This window comes from Salvelinus namaycush, chromosome 15 (assembly GCF_016432855.1).
Source record: "Salvelinus namaycush isolate Seneca chromosome 15, SaNama_1.0, whole genome shotgun sequence".
NCBI lineage: Eukaryota > Metazoa > Chordata > Actinopteri > Salmoniformes > Salmonidae > Salvelinus > Salvelinus namaycush.
In genome coordinates this window covers 7,674,614-7,693,713 of record NC_052321.1, presented here as the reverse complement: position 1 = coordinate 7,693,713, position 19,100 = coordinate 7,674,614, and positions in this window count along the sequence as shown.

The window sequence follows — 19,100 nt, the reverse complement described above, 5'->3', positions numbered from 1 at the left end:
GTCCATTATCAGTGTAGTCAGGATGTCTATACAGGTCTATTATCAGTGTAGTCAGGATGTCTATACAGGTCCATTATCAGTGTAGTCAGGATGTCTATACAGGTCCATTATCAGTGTAGTCAGGATGTCTATACAGGTCCATTATCAGTGTAGTCAGGATGTCTATACAGATCCATTATCAGTGTAGTCAGGATGTCTATACAGGTCCATTATCAGTGTAGTCAGGATGTCTATACAGGTCCATTATCAGTGTAGTCAGGATGTCTATACAGGTCCATTATCAGTGTAGTCGGGGTCTATACAGGTCATTTCAGTGTAGTCAGGATGTCTATACAGGTCCATTATCAGTGTAGTCAGGAGTCTATACAGGTCCATTATAGTGTAGTCAGGATGTCTATACAGGTCCATTTCAGTGTAGTCAGGATGTCTATACAGGTCCATATCAGTGTAGTCAGGATGTCTATACAGGTCCATTATCAGTGTAGTCAGGATGTCTATACAGGTCCATTATCAATGTAGTCAGGATGTATACAGGTCCATTATCAGTGTAGTCAGGATGTCTATACAGGTCCATTATCAGTGTAGTCAGGATGTCTATACAGGTCCATATCAGTGTCAGGATGTTCTATACAGGTCCATATCAGTGTAGTCAGGATGTCTATACAGGTCCATTATCAGTGTAGTCAGGATGTCTAAACAGGTCCATTATCAGTGTAGTCAGGATGTCTATACAGGTCATTATCAGTGTAGTCAGGATGTTCTACAGGTCCATTATCAGTGTAGTCAGGATGTCTATACAGGTCCATTATCAGGTGTAGTCAGGATGTCTATACAGGTCCATTATCAGTGTAGTCAGGATGTCTATACAGGTCCATTATACAGTGTAGTGCAGGATGTCTATACAGGTCCATTATCAGTGTAGTCAGGATGTCTATACAGGTCCATTATCAGTGTAGTCAGGATGTCTATACAGGTCCATAGCAGTGTAGTAGGATGTCTATACAGGTCCATTATCAGTGTAGTCAGGATGTCATACAGGTCCATTATCAGTGTAGTCAGGATGTCTATACAGGTCCATTATCAGTGTAGTCAGGATGTCTATACAGGCATATCAGGTATCAGGTGTCTATACAGTCATTATCAGTGTAGTCAGGATGTCTATACAGGTCCATTATCAGTGTAGTCAGGATGTCATACAGGTCCATTATCAGTGTAGTCAGGATGTCTATACAGGTCCATATCAGTGTAGTCAGGATGTCTATACAGTCCATTATCAGTGTAGTCAGGATGTCTATACAGGTCCATTATCAGTGTAGTCAGGATGTCTATCAGTCCATTATCAGTGTAGTCAGGATGTCTATACAGGTCCATTATCAGTGTAGTCAGGATGTCTATACAGGTCCATTATCAGTGTAGTCAGGATGTCTATACAGGTCATTATCAGTGTAGGCAGGATGTCTATACAGGTCCATTATCAGTGTAGTCAGGAGTCTAACAGGTCCATTATCAGGTAGTCAGGATGTCTATACAGGTCCATATCAGTGTAGTCAGGATGCTATAACAGGTCCATTATCAGTGTAGTCAGGATGTCTATACAGGTCCATTATCAGTGTAGTCAGGATTGTCTATACAGGTCCATTATCAGTGTAGTCAGGATGTCTATACAGGTCCATTATCAGTGTAGTCAGGATGTCTATACAGGTCCATTATCAGTGTAGTCAGGATGTCTATACAGGTCCATTATCAGTGTAGTCAGGATGTCTATACAGGTCCATTATCAGTGTAGTCAGGATGTCTATACAGGTCCATTATCTTTCCAACAACATTTGCATCCTTTACAACTTCTCTGAAATCAAATTGATTCTCTCTTCAGTCAAGTTCACAGAACGTCCTCCATAATTGTAGTGTATTTTCATTGTGCCCGCTTACTAGATGATAAAAACAGATCTTAACAGTGGACTAGTGCAGAGTGATTCAGAGTTTTTTGAATTTGGTTCAATTTCAATTAGATTTGTTAAAATGAAAGTCCTAATTAATAACTTGTGATTATGGGTAACACTGGCCTGGTAGTCCATGATCACGTCCACTCTGCAGGTTGAGTGCAGCCAAGTCCCAGCCCCGTGGGACAATAAAGCACCACCCGTCTCTCTGTCAGCTCCTCTGTCAATAGGTTGTCTGGGGTCACGACAGCCGGCCGGCATCCCCAACAGACCACAGAGGACTGGCATTATTCTATCTTTCATCGAGGTAGAAAGATAACAACAATACACTTTCCACTATAAACACAATATTCTCCACCAAAAAAACTTCCAATCAAACAATTTCTAGTTTAGTCATGTACGTTTCCAGCAGAGCTTCTTGTGTGAAAATTAACAAGTCCCTTTCATTCATTGCAGTAAAATACATATCAGAGAGGCTAAGTCATTCGGTCTACTAATAATCACTGAGAAATTGCGATGACTATTATAGTTAGACATCACTTTGAATGTTCAGTAATGTATTCTGGAGCAGCTCACATAATGATGTACTTGACTCCTGCATTTTTCCTAAATACCAAATAAATACCAAATAACAGTGCCAATTCTCTTAACAATATCCTATGAACAATACTAACAAAACAGTACATCGAAGGAGACCCTGTGTCAACTGTAGTAAGGTACATCTATTTATAGATTTCAGAGGCTACATTCATCAAATCTAATGTATTGTTCATAGGATATTTTACATCAGCAGATGTCACAATGTGCTTATACAGAAGCCCAGCCTAAAAACACAGAAGTGCAAGCAACGCAGATGTAAAAGCACACAGGCTAGGAAAAACTCCCTAGAAAGGCAGGAACCTAGGAAGAAAACTAGAGGACCCAGGCTCTGAGGAGAGAGAGAGAGAGAGAGAGAGAGAGAGAGAGAGAGAGAGAGAGAGAGAGAGAGAGAGAGAGAGAGAGAGAGAGAGAGAGAGAGAGAGAGAGAGAGAGAGAGAGAGAGAGAGCAAGGGAGAGGGAGAGAGGGTCAAAATCAGCAGGCCCGGGGAGAGAGAGTGAGCATACTTAAATTCCCACAGGACACCAGATTAGATAGGAGAATTACACCAGAAAGGACAGACTGACCCTGTCCCCACAGCACATAGACTATTGCAGCATAGATACTGGAGGCTGAGACAAGGGGGATTGGTGGACACTGTGGCCCTGTCCGACGATACCCCCCAGACAGGGCCAACCAGGCAGGATATAACCCCACATCACTAGAGGTATATCATCAGATCACCAACTTACTACCCTGAGACAAGGCTGACTAAAGCCCACGGACATCTCCTCCACCGCACGAGCCTGGGGGGTATAGACATCCTGACTATACTGATAATGGACCTGTATAGACATCCTGACTACACTGATAATGGACCTGTATAGACATCCTGACTACACTGATAATGGACCTGTATAGACATCTTGACTACACTGATAATGGACCTGTATAGACATCCTGACTACACTGATAATGGACCTGTATAGACATCCTGACTACACTGATAATGGACCTGTATAGACATCCTGACTACACTGATAATGGACCTGTATAATAATCACAATGGTTGTAGAGGATGCAACAGGTTAGCACCTCAGGAGTAAATGTCAGTTGGCTTTTCATAGCCGAGCATTCAGAGGTCGAGGTGCGGAAGAGAGGGAGAGAGAGGGAGGGATAGAGAGATAGAGAGAGAGAGAGAGCGAGAGAGGGATAGAGAGAGAGAGAGAGAGAGAGAGAGAGAGAGGGAGAGAGAGAGAGAGAGAGAGGGATAGAGAGAGAGAGAGAGAGAGAGAGAGAGGGATAGAGAGAGAGAGAGAGAGAGAGAGAGAGAGAGAGAGAGAGAGAGAGGGATAGAGAGAGAGAGAGAGAGAGAGAGAGAGAGAGAGGGATAGAGAGAGAGAGAGAGAGAGAGAGAGAGAGAGAGGGATAGAGAGAGAGCGAGAGAGAGGGATAGAGAGAGAGAGAGAGAGAGGGATAGAGAGAGGGAGAGAGAGAGAGAGAGAGAGAGAGAGAGAGAGAGAGAGAGAGAGAGAGAGAGAGAGAGAGAGAGAGAGAAAGAGAGGGAGGGATAGATAGATAGAGAGAGAGAGAGGGGGAGAGAGAGGGTTGAAAACAGGTCCAGGGAGAGAGAGGGAGAATTAGAGGGAGCATACTTACATTCACACAGGACACCAGATTAGATAGGAGAATTACACCATACAGGACAGACTGACCCTGTCCCCACAGCACATAGACTATTGTAGCATAGATACTGGGGGCTGAGACAAGGGGGATCGTTGGACACTGTGGCCCTGTCCCCACAGCACATAGACTATTGTAGCATAGATACTGGGGGCTGAGACCAGGGGGATCGTTGGACACTGTGGCCCTGTCCCCACAGCACATAGACTATTGTAGCATAGATACTGGGGGCTGAGACAAGGGGGATCGTTGGACACTGTGGCCCTGTCCCCACAGCACATAGACTATTGTAGCATAGATCCTGGGGGTTGAGACCAGGGGGATCGTTGGACACTGTGGCCCTGTCCCCACAGCACATAGACTATTGTAGCATAGATACTGGGGGCTGAGACCAGGGGGATCGTTGGACACTGTGGCCCTGTCCCCACAGCACATAGACTATTGTAGCATAGATACTGGGGGCTGAGACAAGGGGGATCGTTGGACACTGTGGCCCTGTCCCCACAGCACATAGACTATTGTAGCATAGATCCTGGGGGTTGAGACCAGGGGGATCGTTGGACACTGTGGCCCTGTCCCCACAGCACATAGACTATTGTAGCATAGATACTGGGGGCTGAGACAAGGGGGATCGTTGGACACTGTGGCCCTGTCCCCACAGCACATAGACTATTGTAGCATAGATACTGGGGGCTGAGACCAGGGGGATCGGTGGACACTGTGGCCCTGTCCCCACAGCACATAGACTATTGTAGCATAGATACTGGAGGTTGAGACCAGGGGGATCGTTGGACACTGTGGCCCTGTCCCCACAGCACATAGACTATTGTAGCATAGATACTGGGGGCTGAGACCAGGGGGATCGGTGGACACTGTGGCCCTGTCCCCACAGCACATAGACTATTGTAGCATAGATACTGGGGGCTGAGACCAGGGGGATCGGTGGACACTGTGGCCCTGTCCCCACAGCACATAGACTATTGTAGCATAGATACTGGGGGCTGAGACCAGGGGGATCGTTGGACACTGTGGCCCTGTCCCCACAGCACATAGACTATTGTAGCATAGATACTGGGGGCTGAGACCAGGGGGATCGTTGGACACTGTGGCCCTGTCCCCACAGCACATAGACTATTGTAGCATAGATACTGGGGGCTGAGACCAGGGGGATCGTTGGACACTGTGGCTCTGTCTCCTTCCACCCGCAATAACATCTGCTAAACACAACATTTGATTTGATATGATAATGATCTACTAATCTGTCGATGATTTAACGTTTATATTTTTTACTACAAAACATAGACACGTGCCATTTTCACATCATGTTAATGTTGGGGTGGTGCTGGACATGATGAATATGAAGTTTGAAATATTGTGAAATTTCCCTTTAAACGTAAAGTGTTACCTATTTAGGTAATTAACTATAGGTGGTGAATACGCGCTGTAGAAAACATCATGATGTACATCCGGTAATGTGGCCACTGTTATTAAGCATGTACTGTATGTGATGACTATATCTATCTATATGTTATATATCTGTATATACTGTATATTATATATTATATCCAATGCCACTGTCACGCCCTGACCTTAGAGATCCTTATTATTTTCTATGTTTGGTTAGGTCAGGGTGTGACTCGGATGGGAAAGTCTATGTTTTCTATTTCTTTGTTTTTGGCCGTGTGTGGTTCCCAATCAGAGGCAGCTGTCTATCGTTGTCTCTGATTGTGGATCATATATAAGTTGTCATTTTCCTTTTCGGGTTTGTGGGATCTTGTTTTCTGTTTAGTGTCTGTGCATGACAGAACTGTTTGCTTTCGTTTTGTTGTCTTGTTTATTTTGTTTTGGTGTCGTCAATAAATATATGTACGATGTACGCCTACCAACGCTGCACCTTGGTCCGGTCATTCTACACACGAGAGCCGTTACAGCCACGGTATATTCCCATGAGATTAATTAAGATGCATGTAAAAGTACAACTTAAAGTGGGGGTTTTCACACTCCTTAGAAATGATTTGATTTTTATCCAAAAACATAATTAGTTGACCTGATATTTTCTACAAAGTATTGCTGGAGCTGACCAAAGCAGATTCTTCTTATTATTTATATATATATATATATATATATATATATATATATATATATATATATATATATATATATATATTTTACATATGTAAGTGTTTAGTATGCAACAGTCCACCCTATTAGTTCCAAGAGTGTGCATCATAAGATAATACCAGACCCTCTTTGACGAGTCTCCAAGGACTGAAGAAAGTCTTATGCAGATCCAGAGAGGAGAAGCGTTCATGTTCCTGGAAGCTCTTGTTGAGTCTCTTGAGAACGGAGGGAATAGTGGCATAGCCAACATTGGAGGCCGAGGGCTCTGTAGTTGGATCATAGGGACCAATGTAATGATCAAAAGCCTTTCAATGATTCTGGGAACAAAATCCCTGCTGGTTATAATCTGGGGGTAAATGCAGAAAAAGCTAAAGGACACCTTTAGTTACATTTAAATAAAAACATTTATTTTGTTGTTGTTGCAATCTACATGTTTCAATGTCCACACCATAAAAATGTGTATTTCAAGTAGTCTGGTGGAACAGGTTAACCTCAGGGTTCATATGATCAGATGATAATGGCCCTGCCAGATATCCTTAGCAAGTTTATCTAGGATAGGGTGTATATATATATATATATATTCAACAGAAAAATATTCCACTGAGATAGTATTTTGCGATATCCTGAATTTTGGAGATTGGATATGATTGTTAATTTGTTCCCCTGTGGTTCACCTCAAATTGTATCTGGCCTCATCACTATTTATAAAGCGCTTGGCACACCACCAGAATCTCAACACATATCACACACAGAGACAGTGGAGGGCACATTGCAGTACTGTGTGTGCAGCCTTGCTCTCTTAACATTTGACGAGACGGACACTTCTAATCATCTATAGAAAAATCAACTCTTCAAAAGACTTTGTTTAAACAACTGTACTCTGGTTGGTGTACCCATTTAGCCTCTCTCCAGTCATCTTCTCTCTAATACATTTAAATGTAAGAATGGCTGGGCAACGCTTGGCCTTACAGATCCTTCTTTAACCACTGTAATGCTGCTTTGTTCCAGCTGGGATATCTGAAAGTATTTAATAGTCTACCTGGAAGCCTTTAATCTATATACTTTCCTGTCCCTGTGGTCAGAGGGATTCCTAAGCAGTAAAGCACACACCATGAGGGTTATAATGTTATCCTCACATCTCGACAAGGGAAATGGTGTTTCATTGATTATGTTAGTCACTCTCACGCAAATATCATATTAAAAACGGCAAACATTTCTTTCCACCCTATGAAAAAATGCACTCTGAAAAGTACTCTGAAAAGCACTCTGAAAAGTACTCACAAAAGCACTCTGAAAAGCACTCTGAAAAGTACTCTGAAAAGTACTCTGAAAAGCACTCTGAAAAGCACTCTGAAAAGTACTCTGAAAAGCACTCTGAAAAGTACTCTGAAAAGTACTCTGAAAAGCAATCTGAAAAGTACTCTGAAAAGTACTCTGAAAAACACTCTGAAAAACACTCTGAAAAGTACTCTGAAAAGCACTCTGAAAAGTACTCTGAAAAGCACTCTGAAAAGCACTCTGAAAAGTACTCTGAAAAGTACTCTGAAAAGCAATCTGAAAAGTACTCTGAAAAACACTCTGAAAAGCACTCTGAAAAGCACTCTGAAAAGTACTCTGAAAAAAACTCTGAAAAGCACTCTGAAAAGTACTCTGAAAAGTACTCTGAAAAACACTCTGAAAAGTACTCTGAAAAGTACTCTGAAAAGTACTCTGAAAAGTACGCTGAAAAGTACTCTGAAAAGCACTCTGAAAAGTACTCTGAAAAGAAATCTGAAAAGTACTCTGAAAAGTACTCTGAAAATCAATCTGAAAAGTACTCTGAAAAGTACTCTGAAAAGCACTCTGAAAAGTACTCTGAAAAACACTCTGAAAAGCACTCTGAAAAGTACTCTGAAAAGCAATCTGAAAAGTACTCTGAAAAGCACTCTGAAAAGCAATCTGAAAAATACTCTGAAACGTACTCTGAAACGTACTCTGAAAAGCTATCCAATTACAGTAAGGAGAGTATTTGTTAATTTGTTATTTCCACCCCTGATTTTAATACTCCTACTGTTTTGGTATGATATGGATGGTTTCTTAAATTCCATTGTGTACACTAGGACTTTCCATGATGTACAGTAGGACTTTCCATTATGTACAGTAGGTCTTGCTTGGTGTACAGCGCCAATGATCTTGTGGGCCTGTTGATATACAGTTGCAAGAAACAGTATGTGAACCCTTTGGAATTACCTGGATTTCTGCATAAATTGGTCATCAAATTTGATCTTATCTTCATCTAAGTCACAACAACAGCAACACAGTCTGCTTAAACTAATAACACACAAACAATTATACGTTTTCAGGTCTTTATTGAACACACCGTGTAAACATTCACAGTGCAGGGTGGAAAAAGTATGTGAACCCTTGGATTTAATAACTGGTTGACCCTCCTTTGGCAGCAATAACCTCAACCAAACGTTTTCTGTAGTTGCGGATCAGACCTGCACAACGGTCAGGAGGAATGTTGGACCATTCCTCTTTACAAAACTGTTACAGTTCAGCAATATTCTTGGGATGTCTGGTGTGAACTGCTCTCTTGAGGTCATGCCACAGCATCTCAATCAGGTTGAGGTCAGGACTCTGACTGGGCCACTCCAGAAGGTGCATTTTCTTCTGTTGAAGCCATTCTGTTGTTGATTTACTTCTGTGTTTTGGGTCGTTGTCCTGTTGCATCACACAACTTCTGTTGCGCTTCAATTGGCGGACAGATAGCCTAACATTCTCCTGCAAAATGTCTTGATAAACTTGGGAATTCATTTTTCCCATCGATGATAGCAAGCTGTCCAGGCCTTGAGGCCGCAAAGCAGCCCCAAACCATGATGCTCCCTCCACCATACTTTACAGTTGGGATGAGGTTTTGATGTTGGTTGCTGTTGGTTGCTGTGCCTTTTTTTCTCCACACATAATGTTGTGTGTTCCTTCCTTCCAAACAACTCAACTTTAGTTTACTCTGTTCACAGAATATATTTCCAGTAGCGCTGTGGAACATCCAGGTGCTCTTTTGCAAACTTCAGACGTGCAGCAATCTTTTTTTTGACAGCAGTGGCTTCTTCCGCGGTGTCCTCCCATGAACACCATTCTTGTTTAGTGTTTTACGTATCGTAGACTCGTCAACAGAGATGTTAGCTTGTTCCAGAGATTTATGAAAGTCTTTAGCTGACACTCTAGGATTCTTCTTAACCTCATTGAACATTCTGCACTGTGCTCAATGACCAACAGTGGTGAACTTTCTCCATTTATAGACAATTTGTCTTACCGTGGACTGATAAACATCAAGGCTTTTAGAGATACTTTTGTAATCTTTTCCAGCTTTATGCAAGTGAATAATTCTTAATCTTAGGTCTTCTGAGATCTCTTTTGTTTGTGGCATGGTTCACATCAGGCAATGCTTCTTGTGATTAGCAAACTCAAATTTTGTGAGTTTTTTTATAGGGCAAGGCAGCTCTAACCAACATCTCCAATCTCGTCTCATTGATTGGACTCCAGGTCAGCTGGAGACTAGGGGTTCACATACTTTTTCCAACCGACACTGTGAATGTTTAAATTATGTATTCAATATGAAACAAGAAAAATACAATGATATGTGTGTTATTAGCTTTAAGCACACGATGTGTGTCTATTGTTCTGACTTAGATGAAGATCAGATCAAATTTGATGACCAATTTATGTAGAAATCCAGGTCATTCCAAAGGGCTCACATACTGTTTCTTGCCACTGTATGATTTCTGAGCTCCAGTGTAGGTTGAGGCTCTTCAAGGCCTCTGCAATTCTATTGTGTTCCCTCGTCCACAGCGCGTGTAAAGCCGCCCAGGGCAGAACCTCCTTCACCCTGCTGTCCCCAGCCAGGAAACTATCCACCCTTTCCCTCTGGGGATCCCCTGGATCTTGGAAGCATGGAGACGGGGTGTTGGAGACAAAAGGCAGTTAAGGGTCTACTGCTACGGTCAGGAAATCTGCTGTTGACAACCAACCGACCGGCAGAACTCCTTAGATCTCGAAGGGCACTCTGTAAATATGGGGTCATATACAGTACAGAGGTTGCTTCCAGGAAATACGTGGATTGAGTTAATTTGTTGACGCTGTAGCACCCGGGTGTGCGGGATCAGCTAACTTACTGCATTTCAGCACGTTCTGCTTGTGCTTTGAGGAGTGAACGATATGTCATTGTCTATGTGCTGTGTGTTTGATCATTCTAATATTGTCCTCCTACAGGATAATGAATGAATCGATAGCTTGAATCACACTGCAAGAATGGTCATAGCCCCCCCCCCTCCCCTCCCCCCCATCCCCTTATCAAAACTGAGGTAATCGATTTCAATGAATGGTCAAAGACTACAAGGCTTTTATGCCAACTTCACAACCTCTCTGGAAAAAAAGGGATATACAGTAGCTTCAGAATGGCAGTAAACATGTTGTAATACAGACAAATACATGATGAGTTCAATTTAGTGGGTCAAACACTGTGCAAGCTGCAGGCTATGTACACAATGTATTGCATATTTAATGATGCGTTTCTCCATTTAAAAAAATAATAATCCAGTTTAAGTGTGATGATAATATGAAATAAGCTGAAAATATCTTAAAATGCAAATACGAATGCAAATCAGATGATCTTTCTCTTGGCAAAAAAAAAAACAAGAATATATTAACATGTTCCTACGTTAAATTTAAATAAAAAACGTTATCTTCTAAACATAGAAATAGTATGTAACTTTGTGTCATATAATAAAATAATACTTTAGACAACAGCTATGTCTGAAGTGAAAATTAGTCTGATGCTAAAACAGAAAGGAAATGATAGTAAAACAGTAGTTAACTACTGAAAACACGACCTAGAATTTAGTTCAACTACCGACAGACAACGTGCTGTAAAATGTAAATGTAGTTGAAAATGTAGTTGAATTACTAGTTGAAATACATGTAGTTCACTACTTCCTAACGCTGGAAATATCTCTGCTACTTGCCCAATGATTACAAAAGCAGAATGCGTGCTGTCTCTATCATTTACTAACATAATTCTGTAGTTATTTAAACGCACTGTATGTACACTGTTTTTTCATAGAAAGCAGATAACACTGAACAAACAAATAAAATCCTGTTGTAGAGTAAAAAAATATATATATTATAATGATAACATGATGCACCTGCAGTCTCACACTTTAGAGATTACCGGGGAAGTTGGAAAACGTTGTATATTTGACCTTGGTTCCAGCCCTTTCCTGCCTGAAGCCATCTGGCCGAGGCGCTGTTGGCTGTGCCCCAAAAATAGGTTTAAAATCTGTCAAAATATCCCATAATTTAAAACAGCTGTGTATGCCATCTCCAAATAAATTAATTATAGTGCATGTTGGGAGTTTTGAGAGGAATTGGGTGGCAATGAACAGAAAATAACTATATGTGTTTGTGTGTGGGACGAGAATTCTGAGTTCAATTTCTAGTGACTTAAAAATAACATCCGATCCTACAGTTATTTTTTTATATATATATATATATGCGAAGGAAAATCAACCCACTCTTCTAGACTATTTTGAGAAGTGTCCCCTGTGGTTCAGTGTGGGCATATACGTATAAACAAACCTTATTTGTACGAGGCTGTTCATTGCAATCAGACTGAATGAAACTATGCTGAACCAAAAATATTAACGCAACATGTAACAATTTATAAGATTTTACTGAGGTACAGTTCTATGGATTTCACATGACTGGGAATACAGATATGCATCTGTTGGTCACAGATACGTTATAAAAACAGATAGGGTGTGGACAGTCAGTATCTGGTGTAACCACCATTTGCCTCATACAGCGTGACACATTTCCTTCACATAGAGTTGATCAGGCTGTTGATTATGGCCTGTGGAATGTTGTCCATCTCCTCTGCAATGCTGTGCAAAGTTGCTGGATATTGGCGGGAATTGGAACATGCTGTCGTACACGTCGATCCAGAGCATCCCAAACATGCTCAATGGGTGAGTATGCAGGCCATGGAAGAACAGGGACATTTTCAGCTTCCAGGAATTGTGTACAGATCCTTGCAACATGAGGCTGTGCATTATCATACTGAAACATGAGGTGATGGCAGCGGATGAATGGCACGACAATGGGCCTAAGGATGTCGTCACAGTATCTCTGTGCATTCAAATTGTGTTTATTGTCCGTGGCTTATGCCTGCCCATATCATAATCCCACTGCCACCATGGGGCACTCTGTTCACAACGTTGACATCAGCAAACCACTCGCTCACACGATGCCATACACGTGGTCTGCGGTTGTGAGGCCGGTTGGACTTACTGCCAAATTTTCTAAAACGACATTTGATGTGGCTTATGGTAGAGAAATTAACATTCGATTCTCTAGAAACAGCTCTGGTGGACATTCCTGCAGTAAGCATGACAATTGCACGCTCCCTAATCAGCTTCTTGATATGCCACATCTGTCTGGTGGATGGATTATCTTGGCAAAGGAGAAATGCTCACTAACAGGGATGTGAACAAATTTGTGCACAGAATTTGAGAGAAATAAGCTTTTTTTGCATATGGAACATTTCTGGGATCTTTTATTTCAGCTCATGAAACATGAGACACTTTACATGTTGTGTTTATATTTTCGTTCAGTGTAATATATTAACAATGTACTAGATACCTATTATTGCAAACACAAGAATAGGAGCGATACTTGTTGGAGTCGATGTGACAGACCACTGGGTGGATGGGTGAAGGAAGATCCTGACAGGTCTGCAATCAGTGCCAAGTCTTCCAATAGAAGGAGCTCTTGAGAAAGTGACAGCACCGAGTTCACTAATGCAAATAGTCTGAAACAGATCTCTAATTAGGCTGCTGCAGGGCAACCATTTGCAATTCAATAATATTGCATATATATATATATATATATATATATATATATATATATATATATATATATATATATATATATATATATATACATACACACATTTAACTATTAGTTAAGTGTGGATTCTGCATCTCTTTGTCGTGCCAATAATTGGCTCAATCTAAGTTAATGAGATACTGTATGTGTGGCCTATCTGAATATATCCACAGACTGGACATGACCTTTGTGCTGTTATTGCAAGCAAATAGCATAGCCTCAATTTTTTATATATAGTGTGATAACGGTTGAAGTGAAATATGACCATAGGCCTACCTGATGCAACAAGGGGGCTTTTCTGTCTCCGGCTGGCTCTGTGGTTAAGAATAAATCGAGTTGTGTCAAGACCTCTGCAGCTCTGGAAATCTCTTGGGTCTCAGGCTCTGCTTGCCTGGGAAATGTATACAGCTCCATTGGGGACTGGAGTGTGTCTCGCCTGTGATTCAGAGCAATTGGCAGATAATGTGGAAAAAGTGGACCCATCGTTCTTTAAAAAAGAAAATATATATATTATCTAGGAGCACTCTCCTGTGGATATACACAAATTATGAATGGGTTCATTTCTCTGTCCTGGTGTGACATGATGCTGTGTCAACCATCTCAAGGCTTTCTGGAAATGAGGAAATAAGCGATCCCCAATTGTCAAATGATGGAAGAGTCAAGAAGAGTCAAATGATGGAAGAGTCGAACAGAGTCAAATGATGGAAGAGTCAAACAGAGGACTTGTAAGTCAAATGATGGAAGAGTCAAGAAGAGTCAAATGATGGAAGAGTCAAACAGAGGACGTGTAAGTCAAATGATGGAAGAGTCAAGAAGAGTCAAATGATGGAAGAGTCAAACAGAGGACTTGTAAGTCAAATGATGGAAGAGTCAAACAGAGTCAAATGATGAAAGAGTCAAACAGAGTCAAATGATGGAAGAGTCAAACAGAGGACTTGTAAGTCAAATGATGGAAGAGTCAAACAGAGTCAAATGATGGAAGAGTCAAGAAGAGTCAAATGATGGAAGAGTCGAACAGAGTCAAATGATGGAAGAGTCAAGAAGAGTCAAATGATGGAAGAGTCAAGAAGAGTCAAATGATGGAAGAGTCAAACAGAGTCAAATGATGGAAGAGTCAAACAGAGTCAAATGATGGAAGAGTCAAACAGAGGACTTGCAAGCAAACAAACCAAGTCATAGAGAACGTTCCACTTATTTACAAATTGTGAGAAAATGTACACATAAAGGAAGACAATATTATTAAAATGAGAAAGCTATAGTATTGTGACGCAAAATCTCTGTAGTTATTTGGCATATAAGAAAGGGACACTAGCAGTGATGTTCTGTTCTGGGCCCCTTTACATTATCTCCTGTAAAACACCTAAGGAAGGTTCAATAGACCTTTTGAATGGCACCTAAGGTGGGTGAGCAGGAGAAGATAATTAGTAACCATGTCACGCTCTCTCGCTCTCTCTCTCTCTCGTTTACCCCGAGTGTATGACTTGAATTGACATTGATCTTATCCTCAAAAGGCAATCATGACATTCCGTGGAGGGGAAAGTAGATATTGAACCCAGTCCAGTGTGATGTGATATGGAACCAGAAATACTGTAGATGTAATCTCCCTCAGCCAATACAGCTGTCGTAATGGGCTTTAGAAAGAGCACTCACATGCCGCTCTCGCCAGGCTTTTACTTGGGGTTTTAATCTTCTACGTATAGATGTGAAGAAGAAAAAAAAAGACGTTTTATATGCCCTAATAAGTATAATTTCCCCCCTGATAAAAGTATATCTCTGAAACACATCGCAATACAAAATAAATATGAGGAGGGAGCCGTCGGCCATGTAGAAGTTGATGTTTAGGCTTGAATCTACAGAGAACAGTCTAATCTACAGAGAACAGTCTAATCTACAGAGAACAGTCTAATCTACAGAGAACAGTCTAATCTATAGAGAACAGTATAATCTACAGAGAACAGTCTAATCTACAGAGAACAGTCTAATCTACAGAGAACAGTCTAATCTACAGAGAACAGTCTAATCTACAGAGAACAGTCTAATCTACAGAGAACAGTCTAATCTACAGAATAAAGCCAAATTCCCCCATTCAGGTAATCCATAGTATTATATCATTATCAAGGTTCTTGGGTGGTAAATATACACAAAATATACATAGCAGGTAGCCTAGTGGTTGGAGCGTTGGGCTAGTAAATGAAAGGTTGCTGGATCGAGTCCCCGAGCTGACAAGGTCAAAATCTGTCGTTCTGCCCCTGAACAAGGCAGTTAACCCACTGTTCCCCGGTAGGCCTTCACTGTAAATAAGAATTTGTTCTTAACTGACTTGCCAGGATAAATATATAAAGTATGTACATGCAACATGCATTTAATTGAATCGTACACATTGTAATAACATAGTCAATAGAAACAACAACCGCTGAAAAATAAACAGAGAGGAGGTTCTGGCTTTATCACTGAAAAACCTCATGAGGACGACCCAGGAAACAATAACCCCTGAAAATAAACAGAGAGGAGGTTCTGGCTTTATCACTGAAAAACCTCATGAGGACGACCCAGGAAACAATAACCCCTGAAAAAAAACAGAGAGGAGGTTCTGGCTTTATCACTGAAAAACCTCATGAGGACGACCCAGGAAACAATAACCCCTGAAAATAAACCAGAGAGGAGGTTCTGGCTTTATCACTGAAAAACCTCATGAGGACGACCCAGGAAACAATGGCATATTCAATCAGGTTGAAATTACCAGCCATGGTTTGTTCATACCTGAATGTACTGTTAATCACTCTCATAAATAGATCAAATCTGACCAAAATAGTTTTCCCTTTTCAATTTTGACTATGTTTAACTAAGCACCAGACAATCCACCATGAGCTTAATGTGATGAGAGATTATGCCTGACATGAAATAATAACTCCTAGTAACTATTCTGATTAATGAACACATGCCCTGACAGGTACTGTATTTCAAGGAGTCACGCTATACCTGCAATCGATCAATGTACACTATATACATACACATATATATATACATACACATATATATATATACACACATACACATATATATATACATACACATATATATATACATACATATATATATATATACACACATATATATACACACATACATATATATACATACACATACACGTATATACATATATATACACATACATATATATATACACATATATATGTATACATATATATATATATATACATACACACACGTATATATATATATATATATATATATATACTACATGACCAAAAGTATGTGGACACCCTTTCAAATGAGTGGATTCAGCTATTTCAGCCACACCCATTGCTGACAGGTGTAGTTTTGCTCCGAGAATACTCTTATCGCCTGTTGGCAAGGATAAACCCTACCTGTTGGTCAGGTATCACAGTGACTGGCATTATAAGAGGTTCACTTATACTTGGTTGACCAGGTTGCAGTAACACTTCAAGACATGTTTTCTTTTAGCTGCACACGTTGCCTGCTTTGCCTACGCATTGAGAGGACAGAGAGACATTTCAAAAAGAGAAATAATGTATTCTTTCCCATGCATGCCTTGCCATTGAATTATGCATCAAAGTCAAGCCTTGCTTATGTGAGCTAGGAAAAAGAAATGGGAAAGTCCCTTTCTGACTCAGAGTAAGATTACCTTGTCCTCATTATGTCTTTGAGCAAGAAAAATGACTAGCATTCTACAAATAAGAAAGGTACCATCCTATATTTATAGAGTAATAACATCTAGATACTGACCATGTCCGAATGCCCATACTTGCGTCCTAAACAGTAGGCCGTTTGAGCATGTACATTTTTTAAATTTTTAAAGTATGTGATATTTTGAAAATTTTGTATACTTTAAATGCACGGATTTCATACTCATTTCGGCTTTGACAACAGCTGATAATCAGTTATCAATTACATATGGAGAGGCTCTATCCAAATGAAACAATAGCGGGAAACAACGCAATCACACGTGACGCAATCACACGTGACGCATTCACAGCGAAAACAGAACGTTTTGTGAAATTTCGAAAATCGAATGTGCGGTTAATGCCAGGATGTTATACTAATTCGGGCTTTTCATCTAGTAGAATTCGCAGCACACTTTTCTGGAATATCACAGCCACAATCCATTGGAAGAAGGGGGCTGCAAGTGTTTATAGCTAGCTACATCTCAAGTAAACAACAAAAAAACTTGGAAGATGGTGAATAGCGGGAAAAAAATTACATATTTTGGTTCGGTGTAGAGTTGAACAAAACTAAAAAATCTGAATAATGTACTCAATCTTAGCTAATTCCACAAAGAAATCCTAAAATGTCCCGGACAATATTATTGGCACCTTCTAGAAGCAGTTAAAAATAATGAGATTTCAAATTAAATTAAAATAAATCACATTTTATTGGTCACATACACATGGTTAGCAGATGTTAATACGAGTGTAGCGAAATGCTTGTGCTTCTAGTTCCAAACAGTGCAGTAATATCTAACAAGTAATCTAACAATTCCCCAACAACTACCTAATACACACAAATGTAAAGGGGTGAATGAGAATATGTACATATAAGTATATGGATGAGCGATGCCCAGCGGCATAGGCAGAGTGCAGTAGATGGTATAAAATACAATATATACATGTGATATGAGTAATGTAAGATATGTAAACATTATTAAAGTGCCATTATTTAAAGTGGCATTGTTTAAAGTGACTAGTGATCCATTTATTAAAGTGTCCAGTGATTGGGTCTCAATACAGTATATATACATGCAAAATGAATAATGTAAGATACGTAACATTATTAAAACTCACATTTATTTAAAGTGGCATCGTTTAAAGTGATTCTCATATACTTTGGAAAATGAACTCACCTGTGCTGAGTTGAAGGTGTGTGCAGTATAAACATCACGTATTCAACCAGTTTGAATAGAGAAAAAAGACCCATTCTCCTGTTCTGTGTCACTGTGTGTACCAAATGAGCACGGACAAAATAATAAATAAAAAATAGGTAATTATCTGAGGAGGTCAGACACAAGATTGTAGCCAAGCATGGACAATCTCAAGGCTACAAGTCCATCTCCAGAGACCTTGATGTTCCCGTTTCCACCGTACACAACGTTATCAAGAAGCTTAAGGCCGATGCCACTGTAGTCAACCACACTGGACGTGGCCGCAAGAGAGAACTTGATGGAAGTTTGCAGCGAAGGATTGTTTGAATGGTGGAGAAAGCACCACGGTGAACTGTCACACAGATTCAAGCTGACGCTCAGACACAAAGTAGGACAGTTTCAACTCGCACCATCCGTCGCCAACTCAATGAAAGGGGGGTTATATGGTAGGAGACCCAGGAGGACCCCACTGCTGAGAAAAAATACATAAGAAAGCCCGACTGCAATTTGCCAAAACACACCTGAACATGCCAAAATCCTTCTGGGAGAATGTCCTTTGGACAGATGAGACCAAATTCTAGCTTTTTGGTAAAGCACATCATCTCTATGTTTACAGAAAACAAAATGAAGCTTTCAAAGAATAGAACACCTTCCCTACAGTCCAACATGGAGGAGGTTCAGTGATGTTTTGGGGTTGCTTTGCTGCCTCTGGCACTGGGTGCCTTGAACGTGTGCATGGCGTCATGAAATCAGGTGAATACCAAGGTATTTTGGAGTGCAATGTCAGACCCAGTGTCAGAAAGCTGGGTCTCCGCCGAAGGTCATTGGTCTTCCAGCAGGACAATGACCCCAAACACACTTCAAAAAGCACTCATGAATGGTTCAGAACAAAACGCTGGACTGTTCTGAAATGACCAGCAATGAGTCAAGATCCTAAATCCCATTGAAAACTTGT